This window comes from Rhamphochromis longiceps, linkage group LG3 (assembly GCF_057381845.1).
Source record: "Rhamphochromis longiceps isolate RC_006_pf linkage group LG3, R_longiceps_female_GT1.1, whole genome shotgun sequence".
NCBI lineage: Eukaryota > Metazoa > Chordata > Actinopteri > Cichliformes > Cichlidae > Rhamphochromis > Rhamphochromis longiceps.
In genome coordinates, this window is record NC_140559.1 from 65,999,191 (window position 1) to 66,015,423 (window position 16,233).

Consider the following 16,233-nt stretch of genomic DNA (forward strand, 5'->3'; position numbering starts at 1 on the left):
AGTGCCTGTGGCTTCTGGCTGAGGCGACTTACACCACACCAGGGCCTGTGGCTGCTGGCTGAGGCCACTTACACCACACCAAGACCTGTGGCTCTTGCTCAGGCCACTCACATCACACCAGGCCCTGCGCTTCTGGCCGAGGCCATCTTCACCAAACCAGGCCCTGTGCTGCTTGCTGTGGCCACTTACACCACACCAGGGCCTGTGGCTGCTGGCTGAGGCCACCTACACCACACCAGGGCCTGTGGCTGCTGGCTGAGGCGACTTAAACCACACCAGGGCCCTTTTGCTGCTGGCTGAGGCCACTTACACCACACCAGTGCCTGTGGCTTCTGGCTGAGGCGACTTACACCACACCAGGGCCTGTGGCTGCTGGCTGAGGCCAATTACACCACACCAGGGTCTGTGGCTCTTGCTCAGGCCACTTACACCACACCAGGGCCTGTGGCACTGGCTGAGGCCACTTACACCACACCAGGGCCTGTGGCTGCTGGCTGAGGCCACTTACACCACACCAGGGCCTGTGGCTGCTGGCTGAGGCCACCTACACCACACCAGGGCCTGTGGCTGCTGGCTGAGGCCACTTACACCACACCAGTGCCTGTGGCTTCTGGCTGAGGCGACTTACACCACACCAGGGCCTGTGGCTGCTGGCTGAGGCCACTTACACCACACCAAGGCCTGTTGCTCTTGCTCAGGCCACTCACATCACACCAGGCCCTGCGCTTCTGGCCGAGGCCATCTTCACCAAACCAGGCCCTGTGCTGCTTGCTGTGGCCATGTAAAACACACCAGGTCCCGTGCTGGTTCTTGAGGCCATCTTCAACAATCCAGGGCCTGTGCTGTTGGATAAATGCCAAACTGAGCCTTTGGGTTAGGGTATTATGCAAACATGCAGGTATGGTTATAGGATTGTCTTCGTAACTTCAGGTACTTGCCACCTAATCACTTGAATCCATAAATTGAGACATTGTGCTGGGGCCAGCAGCTTACGGCCATACCACCCTGAGCACGCCCGACCTCGTCTGATCTCGGAAGCTAAGCAGGGCTGGGCTTGGTTAGTACTTGGATGGGAGACTGCCTGGGAATACCTGGTGCTGTAAGCCTTTCATTTTCATGTCATTGAACCGCTTTTGATCCAGAGAAGGGGTGTATTAAAAGACCAAAAGCAGCTGCCCATTAATGAGGGCACATTAACGACACTGCTTTTGGCTCTTTTCCAATGTCTTGTGCTGCTAGCTGATGCAACCTACACCACACAAGGGCCTGAGTGACCGGCTGGGGCCACTTACACCACATCAGGGCCTGTGGCTCTGGCTGAGGCCACTTACACCACACCAGGGCCTGTGGCTGCTGGCTGAGGCCACTTACACCACACCAGGGCCTGTGGCTGCTGGCTGAGGCCACCTACACCACACCAGGGCCTGTGGCTGCTGGCTGAGGCCAATTACACCACACCAGGGCCTGTGGCACTGGCTGAGGCCACTTACACCACACCAGGGCCTGTGGCTCTTGCTCAGGCCACTTACACCACACCAGGGCCTGTGGCACTGGCTGAGGCCACTTACACCACACCAGGGCCTGTGGCTGCTGGCTGAGGCCACCTACACCAAACCAGGGCCTGTGGCTGCTGGCTGAGGCCACTTACACCACACCAGTGCCTGTGGCTTCTGGCTGAGGCCACTTACACCACACCAGGGCCTGTGGCTGCTGGCTGAGGCCAATTACACCACACCAGGGCCTGTGGCTCTTGCTCAGGCCACTTACACCACACCAGGGCCTGTGGCACTGGCTGAGGCCACTTACACCACACCAGGGCCTGTGGCTGCTGGCTGAGGCCACCTACACCACACCAGGGCCCTTTTGCTGCTGGCTGAGGCCACTTACACCACACCAGTGCCTGTGGCTTCTGGCTGAGGCCACTTACACCACACCAGGGCCTGTGGCTGCTGGCTGAGGCGACTTACACCACACCAGGGCCCTTTTGCTGCTGGCTGAGGCCACTTACACCACAGCAGTGCCTGTGGCTTCTGGCTGAGGCCACTTACACCACACCAGGGCCTGTGGCTGCTGGCTGAGGCCACCTACACCACACCAGGGCCTGTGGCTGCTGGCTGAGGCCACCTACACCACACCAGGGCATTAGTTGCTATTGAGGCCAATTACACCACACCAGGGTCTGTGGCTCTTGCTCAGGCCACTTACACCACACCAGGGCCTGTGGCTCTTGCTCAGGCCACTTACACCACACCAGGGCCTGTGGCACTGGCTGAGGCCACTTACACCACACCAGGGCCTGTGGCTGCTGGCTGAGTCCACCTACACCACACCAGGGCCTGTGGCTGTTGGCTGAGGCCACTTACACCACACCAGGGCCCTTTTGCTGCTGGATGAGGCCACTTACACCACACCAGTGCCTGTGGCTTCTGGCTGAGGCGACTTACACCACACCAGGGCCTGTGGCTGCTGGCTGAGGCCACTTACACCACACCAGGGCCCTTTTGCTGCTGGCTGAGGCCACTTACACCACACCAGTGCCTGTGGCTTCTGGCTGAGGCGACTTACACCACACCAGGGCCTGTGGCTGCTGGCTGAGGCCACTTACACCACACCAAGGCCTGTTGCTCTTGTTCAGGCCACTCACTTCACACCAGGCCCTGCGCTTCTGGCCGAGGCCATCTTCACCAAACCAGGCCCTGTGCTGCTTGCTGTGGCCATGTACAACACACCAGGCCCTGTGCTGGTTCCTGAGGCCATCTTCAACAATCCAGGGCCTGTGCTGTTGGATAAATGCCAAACTGAGCCTTTGGGTTAGGGTATTATGCAAACATGCAGGTATGGTTATAGGATTGTCTTCGTAACTTCAGGTACTTGCCACCTAATCACTTGAATCCATAAATTGAGACATTGTGCTGGAGCCAGCAGCTTACGGCCATACCACCCTGAGCACGCCCGACCTCGTCTGATCTCGGAAGCTAAGCAGGGCTGGGCTTGGTTAGTACTTGGATGGGAGACTACCTGGGAATACCTGGTGCTGTAAGCCTTTCCTTTTCATGTCATTGAACCGCTTTTGATCCAGAGAAGGGGTGTATTAAAAGACCAAAAGCAGCTGCCCATTAATGAGGGCACATTAACGACACTGCTTTTGGCTCTTTTCCAATGTCTTGTGCTGCTAGCTGATGCAACCTACACCACACAAGGGCCTGAGTGACCGGCTGGGGCCACTTACACCACATCAGGGCCTGTGGCTCTGGCTGAGGCCACTTACACCACACCAGGGCCTGTGGCTGCTGGCTGAGGCCACTTACACCACACCAGGGCCTGTGGCTGCTGGCTGAGGCCACCTACTCCACACCAGGGCATTAGTTGCTATTGAGGCCAATTACACCACACCAGGGTCTGTGGCTCTTGCTCAGGCCACTTACACCACACCAGGGCCTGTGGCACTTGCTCAGGCCACTTACACCACACCAGGGCCTGTGGCACTGGCTGAGGCCACTTACACCACACCAGGGCCTGTGGCTGCTGGCTGAGGCCACTTACACCACACCAGGGCCTGTGGCTGCTGGCTGAGGCCACCTACACCACACCAGGGCCTGTGGCTGCTGGCTGAGGCCACTTACACCACACCAGGGCCCTTTTGCTGCTGGCTGAGGCCACTTACACCACACCAGTGCCTGTGGCTTCTGGCTGAGGCGACTTACACCACACCAGGGCCTGTGGCTGCTGGCTGAGGCCACTTACACCACACCAAGGCCTGTGGCTCTTGCTCAGGCCACTCACATCACACCAGGCCCTGCGCTTCTGGCCGAGGCCATCTTCACCAAACCAGGCCCTGTGCTGCTTGCTGTGGCCACTTACACCACACCAGGGCCTGTGGCTGCTGGCTGAGGCCACCTACACCACACCAGGGCCTGTGGCTGCTGGCTGAGGCGACTTAAACCACACCAGGGCCCTTTTGCTGCTGGCTGAGGCCACTTACACCACACCAGTGCCTGTGGCTTCTGGCTGAGGCGACTTACACCACACCAGGGCCTGTGGCTGCTGGCTGAGGCCAATTACACCACACCAGGGTCTGTGGCTCTTGCTCAGGCCACTTACACCACACCAGGGCCTGTGGCTGCTGGCTGAGGCCACTTACACCACACCAAGGCCTGTTGCTCTTGCTCAGGCCACTCACATCACACCAGGCCCTGCGCTTCTGGCCGAGGCCATCTTCACCAAACCAGGCCCTGTGCTGCTTGCTGTGGCCATGTACAACACACCAGGCCCTGTGCTGGTCCCTGAGGCCATCTTCAACAATCCAGGGCCTGTGCTGTTGGATAAATGCCAAACTGAGCCTTTGGGTTAGGGTATTATGCAAACATGCAGGTATGGTTATAGGATTGTCTTCGTAACTTCAGGTACTTGCCACCTAATCACTTGAATCCATAAATTGAGACATTGTGCTGGAGCCAGCAGCTTACGGCCATACCACCCTGAGCACGCCCGACCTCGTCTGATCTCGGAAGCTAAGCAGGGCTGGGCTTGGTTAGTACTTGGATGGGAGACTGCCTGGGAATACCTGGTGCTGTAAGCCTTTCATTTTCATGTCATTGAACCGCTTTTGATCCAGAGAAGGGGTGTATTAAAAGACCAAAAGCAGCTGCCCATTAATGAGGGCACATTAACGACACTGCTTTTGGCTCTTTTCCAATGTCTTGTGCTGCTAGCTGATGCAACCTACACCACACAAGGGCCTGAGTGACCGGCTGGGGCCACTTACACCACATCAGGGCCTGTGGCTGCTGGCTGAGGCCACTTACACCACACCAGGGCCTGTGGCTGCTGGCTGAGGCAACTTACACCACACCAGGGCCTGTGGCTGCTGGCTGAGGCCACCTACACCACACCAGGGCATTAGTTGCTATTGAGGCCAATTACACCACACCAGGGCCTGTGGCTCTTGCTCAGGCCACTTACACCACACCAGGGCCTGTGGCTCTTGCTCAGGCCACTTACACCACACCAGGGCCTGTGGCACTGGCTGAGGCCACTTACACCACACCAGGGCCTGTGGCTGCTGGCTGAGGCCACCTACACCACACCAGGGCATTAGTTGCTATTGAGGCCAATTACACCACACCAGGGTCTGTGGCTCTTGCTCAGGCCACTTACACCACACCAGGGCCTGTGGCACTGGCTGAGGCCACTTACACCACACCAGGGCCTGTGGCTGCTGGCTGAGGCCACCTACACCACACCAGGGCCTGTGGCTGCTGGCTGAGGCCACTTACACCACACCAGGGCCCTTTTGCTGCTGGCTGAGGCCACTTACACCACACCAGTGCCTGTGGCTTCTGGCTGAGGCGACTTACACCACACCAGGGCCTGTGGCTGCTGGCTGAGGCCACTTACACCACACCAAGGCCTGTTGCTCTTGCTCAGGCCACTCACATCACACCAGGCCCTGCGCTTCTGGCCGAGGCCATCTTCACCAAACCAGGCCCTGTGCTGCTTGCTGTGGCCATGTACAACACACCAGGCCCTGTGCTGGTCCCTGAGGCCATCTTCAACAATCCAGGGCCTGTGCTGTTGGATAAATGCCAAACTGAGCCTTTGGGTTAGGGTATTATGCAAACATGCAGGTATGGTTATAGGATTGTCTTCGTAACTTCAGGTACTTGCCACCTAATCACTTGAATCCATAAATTGAGACATTGTGCTGGAGCCAGCAGCTTACGGCCATACCACCCTGAGCACGCCCGACCTCGTCTGATCTCGGAAGCTAAGCAGGGCTGGGCTTGGTTAGTACTTGGATGGGAGACTACCTGGGAATACCTGGTGCTGTAAGCCTTTCATGTCATTGAACCGCTTTTGATCCAGAGAAGGGGTGTATTAAAAGACCAAAAGCAGCTGCCCATTAATGAGGGCACATTAACGACACTGCTTTTGGCTCTTTTCCAATGTCTTGTGCTGCTAGCTGATGCAACCTACACCACACAAGGGCCTGAGTGACCGGCTGGGGCCACTTACACCACATCAGGGCCTGTGGCTCTGGCTGAGGCCACTTACACCACACCAGGGCCTGTGGCTGCTGGCTGAGGCCACTTACACCACACCAGGGCCTGTGGCTGCTGGCTGAGGCCACCTACACCACACCAGGGCATTAGTTGCTATTGAGGCCAATTACACCACACCAGGGTCTGTGGCTCTTGCTCAGGCCACTTACACCACACCAGGGTCTGTGGCTCTTGCTCAGGCCACTTACACCACACCAGGGCCTGTGGCACTGGCTGAGGCCACTTACACCACACCAGGGCCTGTGGCTGCTGGCTGAGGCCACTTACACCACACCAGGGCCTGTGGCTGCTGGCTGAGGCCACCTACACCACACCAGGGCCTGTGGCTGCTGGCTGAGGCCACTTACACCACACCAGGGCCCTTTTGCTGCTGGCTGAGGCCACTTACACCACACCAGTGCCTGTGGCTTCTGGCTGAGGCGACTTACACCACACCAGGGCCTGTGGCTGCTGGCTGAGGCCACTTACACCACACCAAGGCCTGTGGCTCTTGCTCAGGCCACTCACATCACACCAGGCCCTGCGCTTCTGGCCGAGGCCATCTTCACCAAACCAGGCCCTGTGCTGCTTGCTGTGGCCACTTACACCACACCAGGGCCTGTGGCTGCTGGCTGAGGCCACCTACACCACACCAGGGCCTGTGGCTGCTGGCTGAGGCGACTTAAACCACACCAGGGCCCTTTTGCTGCTGGCTGAGGCCACTTACACCACACCAGTGCCTGTGGCTTCTGGCTGAGGCGACTTACACCACACCAGGGCCTGTGGCTGCTGGCTGAGGCCAATTACACCACACCAGGGTCTGTGGCTCTTGCTCAGGCCACTTACACCACACCAGGGCCTGTGGCACTGGCTGAGGCCACTTACACCACACCAGGGCCTGTGGCTGCTGGCTGAGGCCACTTACACCACACCAGGGCCTGTGGCTGCTGGCTGAGGCCACCTACACCACACCAGGGCCTGTGGCTGCTGGCTGAGGCCACTTACACCACACCAGTGCCTGTGGCTTCTGGCTGAGGCGACTTACACCACACCAGGGCCTGTGGCTGCTGGCTGAGGCCACTTACACCACACCAAGGCCTGTTGCTCTTGCTCAGGCCACTCACATCACACCAGGCCCTGCGCTTCTGGCCGAGGCCATCTTCACCAAACCAGGCCCTGTGCTGCTTGCTGTGGCCATGTAAAACACACCAGGTCCCGTGCTGGTTCTTGAGGCCATCTTCAACAATCCAGGGCCTGTGCTGTTGGATAAATGCCAAACTGAGCCTTTGGGTTAGGGTATTATGCAAACATGCAGGTATGGTTATAGGATTGTCTTCGTAACTTCAGGTACTTGCCACCTAATCACTTGAATCCATAAATTGAGACATTGTGCTGGGGCCAGCAGCTTACGGCCATACCACCCTGAGCACGCCCGACCTCGTCTGATCTCGGAAGCTAAGCAGGGCTGGGCTTGGTTAGTACTTGGATGGGAGACTGCCTGGGAATACCTGGTGCTGTAAGCCTTTCATTTTCATGTCATTGAACCGCTTTTGATCCAGAGAAGGGGTGTATTAAAAGACCAAAAGCAGCTGCCCATTAATGAGGGCACATTAACGACACTGCTTTTGGCTCTTTTCCAATGTCTTGTGCTGCTAGCTGATGCAACCTACACCACACAAGGGCCTGAGTGACCGGCTGGGGCCACTTACACCACATCAGGGCCTGTGGCTCTGGCTGAGGCCACTTACACCACACCAGGGCCTGTGGCTGCTGGCTGAGGCCACTTACACCACACCAGGGCCTGTGGCTGCTGGCTGAGGCCACCTACACCACACCAGGGCCTGTGGCTGCTGGCTGAGTCCAATTACACCACACCAGGGCCTGTGGCACTGGCTGAGGCCACTTACACCACACCAGGGCCTGTGGCTCTTGCTCAGGCCACTTACACCACACCAGGGCCTGTGGCACTGGCTGAGGCCACTTACACCACACCAGGGCCTGTGGCTGCTGGCTGAGGCCACCTACACCAAACCAGGGCCTGTGGCTGCTGGCTGAGGCCACTTACACCACACCAGTGCCTGTGGCTTCTAGCTGAGGCCACTTACACCACACCAGGGCCTGTGGCTGCTGGCTGAGGCCAATTACACCACACCAGGGCCTGTGGCTCTTGCTCAGGCCACTTACACCACACCAGGGCCTGTGGCACTGGCTGAGGCCACTTACACCACACCAGGGCCTGTGGCTGCTGGCTGAGGCCACCTACACCACACCAGGGCCCTTTTGCTGCTGGCTGAGGCCACTTACACCACACCAGTGCCTGTGGCTTCTGGCTGAGGCCACTTACACCACACCAGGGCCTGTGGCTGCTGGCTGAGGCGACTTACACCACACCAGGGCCCTTTTGCTGCTGGCTGAGGCCACTTACACCACACCAGTGCCTGTGGCTTCTGGCTGAGGCCACTTACACCACACCAGGGCCTGTGGCTGCTGGCTGAGGCCACCTACACCACACCAGGGCCTGTGGCTGCTGGCTGAGGCCACCTACACCACACCAGGGCATTAGTTGCTATTGAGGCCAATTACACCACACCAGGGTCTGTGGCTCTTGCTCAGGCCACTTACACCACACCAGGGCCTGTGGCTCTTGCTCAGGCCACTTACACCACACCAGGGCCTGTGGCACTGGCTGAGGCCACTTACACCACACCAGGGCCTGTGGCTGCTGGCTGAGTCCACCTACACCACACCAGGGCCTGTGGCTGCTGGCTGAGGCCACTTACACCACACCAGGGCCCTTTTGCTGCTGGCTGAGGCCACTTACACCACACCAGTGCCTGTGGCTTCTGGCTGAGGCGACTTACACCACACCAGGGCCTGTGGCTGCTGGCTGAGGCCACTTACACCACACCAGGGCCCTTTTGCTGCTGGCTGAGGCCACTTACACCACACCAGTGCCTGTGGCTTCTGGCTGAGGCGACTTACACCACACCAGGGCCTGTGGCTGCTGGCTGAGGCCACTTACACCACACCAAGGCCTGTTGCTCTTGTTCAGGCCACTCACTTCACACCAGGCCCTGCGCTTCTGGCCGAGGCCATCTTCACCAAACCAGGCCCTGTGCTGCTTGCTGTGGCCATGTACAACACACCAGGCCCTGTGCTGGTTCCTGAGGCCATCTTCAACAATCCAGGGCCTGTGCTGTTGGATAAATGCCAAACTGAGCCTTTGGGTTAGGGTATTATGCAAACATGCAGGTATGGTTATAGGATTGTCTTCGTAACTTCAGGTACTTGCCACCTAATCACTTGAATCCATAAATTGAGACATTGTGCTGGAGCCAGCAGCTTACGGCCATACCACCCTGAGCACGCCCGACCTCGTCTGATCTCGGAAGCTAAGCAGGGCTGGGCTTGGTTAGTACTTGGATGGGAGACTACCTGGGAATACCTGGTGCTGTAAGCCTCTCCTTTTCATGTCATTGAACCGCTTTTGATACAGAGAAGGGGTGTATTAAAAGACCAAAAGCAGCTGCCCATTAATGAGGGCACATTAACGACACTGCTTTTGGCTCTTTTCCAATGTCTTGTGCTGCTAGCTGATGCAACCTACACCACACAAGGGCCTGAGTGACCGGCTGGGGCCACTTACACCACATCAGGGCCTGTGGCTCTGGCTGAGGCCACTTACACCACACCAGGGCCTGTGGCTGCTGGCTGAGGCCACCTACACCACACCAGGGCATTAGTTGCTATTGAGGCCAATTACACCACACCAGGGTCTGTGGCTCTTGCTCAGGCCACTTACACCACACCAGGGCCTGTGGCTCTTGCTCAGGCCACTCACATCACACCAGGCCCTGCGCTTCTGGCCGAGGCCATCTTCACCAAACCAGGCCCTGTGCTGCTTGCTGTGGCCACTTACACCACACCAGGGCCTGTGGCTGCTGGCTGAGGCCACCTACACCACACCAGGGCCTGTGGCTGCTGGCTGAGGCGACTTAAACCACACCAGGGCCCTTTTGCTGCTGGCTGAGGCCACTTACACCACACCAGTGCCTGTGGCTTCTGGCTGAGGCCACTTACACCACACCAGGGCCTGTGGCTGCTGGCTGAGGCCAATTACACCACACCAGGGTCTGTGGCTCTTGCTCAGGCCACTTACACCACACCAGGGCCTGTGGCTGCTGGCTGAGGCCACTTACACCACACCAAGGCCTGTTGCTCTTGCTCAGGCCACTCACATCACACCAGGCCCTGCGCTTCTGGCCGAGGCCATCTTCACCAAACCAGGCCCTGTGCTGCTTGCTGTGGCCATGTACAACACACCAGGCCCTGTGCTGGTCCCTGAGGCCATCTTCAACAATCCAGGGCCTGTGCTGTTGGATAAATGCCAAACTGAGCCTTTGGGTTAGGGTATTATGCAAACATGCAGGTATGGTTATAGGATTGTCTTCGTAACTTCAGGTACTTGCCACCTAATCACTTGAATCCATAAATTGAGACATTGTGCTGGAGCCAGCAGCTTACGGCCATACCACCCTGAGCACGCCCGACCTCGTCTGATCTCGGAAGCTAAGCAGGGCTGGGCTTGGTTAGTACTTGGATGGGAGACTGCCTGGGAATACCTGGTGCTGTAAGCCTTTCATTTTCATGTCATTGAACCGCTTTTGATCCAGAGAAGGGGTGTATTAAAAGACCAAAAGCAGCTGCCCATTAATGAGGGCACATTAACGACACTGCTTTTGGCTCTTTTCCAATGTCTTGTGCTGCTAGCTGATGCAACCTACACCACACAAGGGCCTGAGTGACCGGCTGGGGCCACTTACACCACATCAGGGCCTGTGGCTCTGGCTGAGGCCACTTACACCACACCAGGGCCTGTGGCTGCTGGCTGAGGCCACTTACACCACACCAGGGCCTGTGGCTGCTGGCTGAGGCCACCTACACCACACCAGGGCCTGTGGCTGCTGGCTGAGGCCAATTACACCACACCAGGGCCTGTGGCACTGGCTGAGGCCACTTACACCACACCAGGGCCTGTGGCTCTTGCTCAGGCCACTTACACCACACCAGGGCCTGTGGCACTGGCTGAGGCCACTTACACCACACCAGGGCCTGTGGCTGCTGGCTGAGGCCACCTACACCACACCAGGGCCTGTGGCTGCTGGCTGAGGCGACTTACACCACACCAGGGCCCTTTTGCTGCTGGCTGAGGCCACTTACACCACACCAGTGCCTGTGGCTTCTGGCTGAGGCCACTTACACCACACCAGGGCCTGTGGCTGCTGGCTGAGGCCAATTACACCACACCAGGGTCTGTGGCTCTTGCTCAGGCCACTTACACCACACCAGGGCCTGTGGCACTGGCTGAGGCCACTTACACCACACCAGGGCCTGTGGCTGCTGGCTGAGGCCACTTACACCACACCAGGGCCTGTGGCTGCTGGCTGAGGCCACTTACACCACACCAGGGCCTGTGGCTGCTGGCTGAGGCCACCTACACCACACCAGGGCCTGTGGCTGCTGGCTGAGGCCACTTACACCACACCAGGGCCCTTTTGCTGCTGGCTGAGGCCACTTACACCACACCAGTGCCTGTGGCTGCTGGCTGAGGCGACTTACACCACACCAGGGCCTGTGGCTGCTGGCTGAGGCCACTTACACCACACCAAGGCCTGTTGCTCTTGCTCAGGCCACTCACTTCACACCAGGCCCTGCGCTTCTGGCCGAGGCCATCTTCACCAAACCAGGTCCTGTGCTGGTTCCTGAGGCCATCTTCAACAATCCAGGGCCTGTGCTGTTGGATAAATGCCAAACTGAGCCTTTGGGTTAGGGTATTATGCAAACATGCAGGTATGGTTATAGGATTGTCTTCGTAACTTCAGGTACTTGCCACCTAATCACTTGAATCCATAAATTGAGACATTGTGCTGGGGCCAGCAGCTTACGGCCATACCACCCTGAGCACGCCCGACCTCGTCTGATCTCGGAAGCTAAGCAGGGCTTGGCTTGGTTAGTACTTGGATGGGAGACTGCCTGGGAATACCTGGTGCTGTAAGCCTTTCATTTTCATGTCATTGAACCGCTTTTGATCCAGAGAAGGGGTGTATTAAAAGACCAAAAGCAGCTGCCCATTAATGAGGGCACATTAACGACACTGCTTTTGGCTCTTTTCCAATGTCTTGTGCTGCTAGCTGATGCCACCTACACCACACCAGGGCCTGAGTGACCGGCTGGGGCCACTTACACCACATCAGGGCCTGTGGCTCTGGCTGAGGCCACTTACACCACACCAGGGCCTGTGGCTGCTGGCTGAGGCCAGTTACACCACAACAGAGCCTGTGGCTGCTGGCTGAAGCCACTTACACCACACCAGGGCCTTAGTTGCTATTGAGGCCACTTACACCACACCAGGGCCTGTGGCTGCTGGCTGAGGCCACCTACACCACACCAGGGCCTGTGGCTGCTGGCTGAGGCGACTTACACCACACCAGGGCCCTTTTGCTGCTGGCTGAGGCCACTTACACCACACCAGTGCCTGTGTCTTCTAGCTGAGGCAACTTACACCACACCAGGGCCTGTGGCTGCTGGCTGAGGCCAATTACACCACACCAGGGTCTGTGGCTCTTGCTCAGGCCACTTACACCACACCAGGGCCTGTGGCACTGGCTGAGGCCACTTACACCACACCAGGGCCTGTGGCTGCTGGCTGAGGCCACTTACACCACACCAGGGCCTGTGGCTGCTGGCTGAGGCCACCTACACCACACCAGGGCCTGTGGCTGCTGGCTGAGGCCACTTACACCACACCAGGGCCCTTTTGCTGCTGGCTGAGGCCACTTACACCACACCAGTGCCTGTGGCTTCTGGCTGAGGCGACTTACACCACACCAGGGCCTGTGGCTGCTGGCTGAGGCCACTTACACCACACCAAGGCCTGTTGCTCTTGCTCAGGCCACTCACATCACACCAGGCCCTGCGCTTCTGGCCGAGGCCATCTTCACCAAACCAGGCCCTGTGCTGCTTGCTGTGGCCATGTACAACACACCAGGCCCTGTGCTGGTTCCTGAGGCCATCTTCAACAATCCAGGGCCTGTGCTGTTGGATAAATGCCAAACTGAGCCCTTGGGTTAGGGTATTATGCAAACATGCAGGTATGGTTATAGGATTGTCTTCGTAACTTCAGGTACTTGCCACCTAATCACTTGAATCCATAAATTGAGACATTGTGCTGGGGCCAGCAGCTTACGGCCATACCACCCTGAGCACGCCCGACCTCGTCTGATCTCGGAAGCTAAGCAGGGCTGGGCTTGGTTAGTACTTGGATGGGAGACTGCCTGGGAATACCTGGTGCTGTAAGCCTTTCATTTTCATGTCATTGAACCGCTTTTGATCCAGAGAAGGGGTGTATTAAAAGACCAAAAGCAGCTGCCCATTAATGAGGGCACATTAACGACACTGCTTTTGGCTCTTTTCCAATGTCTTGTGCTGCTAGCTGATGCCACCTACACCACACCAGGGCCTGAGTGACCGGCTGGGGCCACTTACACCACATCAGGGCCTGTGGCTCTGGCTGAGGCCACTTACACCACACCAGGGCCTGTGGCTGCTGGCTGAGGCCAGTTACACCACAACAGAGCCTGTGGCTGCTGGCTGAAGCCACTTACACCACACCAGGGCCTTAGTTGCTATTGAGGCCACTTACACCACACCAGGGCCTGTGGCTGCTGGCTGAGGCCACCTACACCACACCAGGGCCTGTGGCTGCTGGCTGAGGCGACTTACACCACACCAGGGCCCTTTTGCTGCTGGCTGAGGCCACTTACACTACACCAGTGCCTGTGTCTTCTAGCTGAGGCAACTTACACCACACCAGGGCCTGTGGCTGCTGGCTGAGGCCACTTACACCACACCAAGGCCTGTTGCTCTTGCTCAGGCCACTCACATCACACCAGGCCCTGCGCTTCTGGCCGAGGCCATCTTCACCAAACCAGGCCCTGTGCTGCTTGCTGTGGCCATGTACAACACACCAGGCCCTGTGCTGGTCCCTGAGGCCATCTTCAACAATCCAGGGCCTGTGCTGTTGGATAAATGCCAAACTGAGCCTTTGGGTTAGGGTATTATGCAAACATGCAGGTATGGTTATAGGATTGTCTTCGTAACTTCAGGTACTTGCCACCTAATCACTTGAATCCATAAATTGAGACATTGTGCTGTCGCCAGCAGCTTACGGCCATACCACCCTGAGCACGCCCGACCTCGTCTGATCTCGGAAGCTAAGCAGGGCTGGGCTTGGTTAGTACTTGGATGGGAGACTGCCTGGGAATACCTGGTGCTGTAAGCCTTTCATTTTCATGTCATTGAACCGCTTTTGATCCAGAGAAGGGGTGTATTAAAAGACCAAAAGCAGCTGCCCATTAATGAGGGCACATTAACGACACTGCTTTTGGCTCTTTTCCAATGTCTTGTGCTGCTAGCTGATGCAACCTACACCACACAAGGGCCTGAGTGACCGGCTGGGGCCACTTACACCACATCAGGGCCTGTGGCTCTGGCTGAGGCCACTTACACCACACCAGGGCCTGTGGCTGCTGGCTGAGGCCACTTACACCACACCAGGGCCTGTGGCTGCTGGCTGAGGCCACCTACACCACACCAGGGCCTGTGGCTGCTGGCTGAGGCCAATTACACCACACCAGGGTCTGTGGCTCTTGCTCAGGCCACTTACACCACACCAGGGCCTGTGGCTCTTGCTCAGGCCACTTACACCACACCAGGGCCTGTGGCTCTTGCTCAGGCCACTTACACCACACCAGGGCCTGTGGCACTGGCTGAGGCCACTTACACCACACCAGGGCCTGTGGCTGCTGGCTGAGGCCACCTACACCACACCAGGGCCTGTGGCTGCTGGCTGAGGCCACTTACACCACACCAGGGCCCTTTTGCTGCTGGCTGAGGCCACTTACACCACACCAGTGCCTGTGGCTTCTGGCTGAGGCCACTTACACCACACCAGGGCCTGTGGCTGCTGGCTGAGGCCACCTACACCACACCAGGGCATTAGTTGCTATTGAGGCCAATTACACCACACCAGGGTCTGTGGCTCTTGCTCAGGCCACTTACACCACACCAGGGCCTGTGGCACTTGCTCAGGCCACTTACACCACACCAGGGCCTGTGGCACTGGCTGAGGCCACTTACACCACACCAGGGCCTGTGGTTGCTGGCTGAGGCCACTTACACCACACCAGGGCCTGTGGCTGCTGGCTGAGGCCACCTACACCACACCAGGGCCTGTGGCTGCTGGCTGAGGCCACTTACACCACACCAGGGCCCTTTTGCTGCTGGCTGAGGCCACTTACACCACACCAGTGCCTGTGGCTTCTGGCTGAGGCGACTTACACCACACCAGGGCCTGTGGCTGCTGGCTGAGGCCACTTACACCACACCAAGGCCTGTGGCTCTTGCTCAGGCCACTCACATCACACCAGGCCCTGCGCTTCTGGCCGAGGCCATCTTCACCAAACCAGGCCCTGTGCTGCTTGCTGTGGCCACTTACACCACACCAGGGCCTGTGGCTGCTGGCTGAGGCGACTTACACCACACCAGGGCCCTTTTGCTGCTGGCTGAGGCCACTTACACCACACCAGTGCCTGTGGCTTCTGGCTGAGGCCACTTACACCACACCAGGGCCTGTGGCTGCTGGCTGAGGCCAATTACACCACACCAGGGTCTGTGGCTCTTGCTCAGGCCACTTACACCACACCAGGGCCTGTGGCACTGGCTGAGGCCACTTACACCACACCAGGGCCTGTGGCTGCTGGCTGAGGCCACTTACACCACACCAGGGCCTGTGGCTGCTGGCTGAGGCCACTTACACCACACCAGGGCCTGTGGCTGCTGGCTGAGGCCACCTACACCACACCAAGGCCTGTGGCTGCTGGCTGAGGCCACTTACAGCACACCAGGGCCCTTTTGCTGCTGGCTGAGGCCACTTACACCACACCAGTGCCTGTGGTTGCTGGCTGAGGCGACTTACACCACACCAGGGCCTGTGGCTGCTGGCTGAGGCCACTTACACCACACCAAGGCCTGTTGCTCTTGCTCAGGCCACTCACATCACACCAGGCCCTGCGCTTCTGGCCGAGGCCATCTTCACCAAACCAGGCCCTGTGCTGCTTGCTGTGGCCACTTA

The 16,233-nt window shown here is 58.3% G+C and overlaps 9 non-coding genes and 1 pseudogene across 9 annotated transcripts; all 10 read left to right on the plus strand.

Annotated features, from left to right (window-relative positions):
- Positions 1-987: 987 nt before the first annotated feature.
- Positions 988-1,106, plus strand: LOC146675989 (5S ribosomal RNA). The gene has a single exon (XR_014911034.1). It is a non-coding gene; the product is annotated as a 5S ribosomal RNA (ribosomal RNA).
- Positions 1,107-2,924: 1,818 nt separating this feature from the next.
- Positions 2,925-3,043, plus strand: LOC146675990 (5S ribosomal RNA). The gene has a single exon (XR_014910803.1). It is a non-coding gene; the product is annotated as a 5S ribosomal RNA (ribosomal RNA).
- Positions 3,044-4,460: 1,417 nt separating this feature from the next.
- LOC146675991 (5S ribosomal RNA) lies at positions 4,461-4,579 on the plus strand. Its single transcript, XR_014911035.1, has one exon. It is a non-coding gene; the product is annotated as a 5S ribosomal RNA (ribosomal RNA).
- A 1,137-nt stretch (positions 4,580-5,716) lies between these two features.
- Positions 5,717-5,835, plus strand: LOC146675992 (5S ribosomal RNA). Its single transcript, XR_014910816.1, has one exon. It is a non-coding gene; the product is annotated as a 5S ribosomal RNA (ribosomal RNA).
- Positions 5,836-7,445: 1,610 nt separating this feature from the next.
- LOC146675993 (5S ribosomal RNA) lies at positions 7,446-7,564 on the plus strand. Its single transcript, XR_014911036.1, has one exon. It is a non-coding gene; the product is annotated as a 5S ribosomal RNA (ribosomal RNA).
- A 1,818-nt stretch (positions 7,565-9,382) lies between these two features.
- LOC146675994 (5S ribosomal RNA) lies at positions 9,383-9,501 on the plus strand. Its single transcript, XR_014910827.1, has one exon. It is a non-coding gene; the product is annotated as a 5S ribosomal RNA (ribosomal RNA).
- A 1,058-nt stretch (positions 9,502-10,559) lies between these two features.
- Positions 10,560-10,678, plus strand: LOC146675995 (5S ribosomal RNA). Its single transcript, XR_014911037.1, has one exon. It is a non-coding gene; the product is annotated as a 5S ribosomal RNA (ribosomal RNA).
- A 1,302-nt stretch (positions 10,679-11,980) lies between these two features.
- On the plus strand, positions 11,981-12,099 carry LOC146675996 (5S ribosomal RNA; annotated as a pseudogene).
- Positions 12,100-13,281: 1,182 nt separating this feature from the next.
- On the plus strand, positions 13,282-13,400 carry LOC146675997 (5S ribosomal RNA). Its single transcript, XR_014911038.1, has one exon. It is a non-coding gene; the product is annotated as a 5S ribosomal RNA (ribosomal RNA).
- An 863-nt stretch (positions 13,401-14,263) lies between these two features.
- LOC146675998 (5S ribosomal RNA) lies at positions 14,264-14,382 on the plus strand. The gene has a single exon (XR_014911039.1). It is a non-coding gene; the product is annotated as a 5S ribosomal RNA (ribosomal RNA).
- The last annotated feature ends 1,851 nt before the right edge of the window (positions 14,383-16,233 follow it).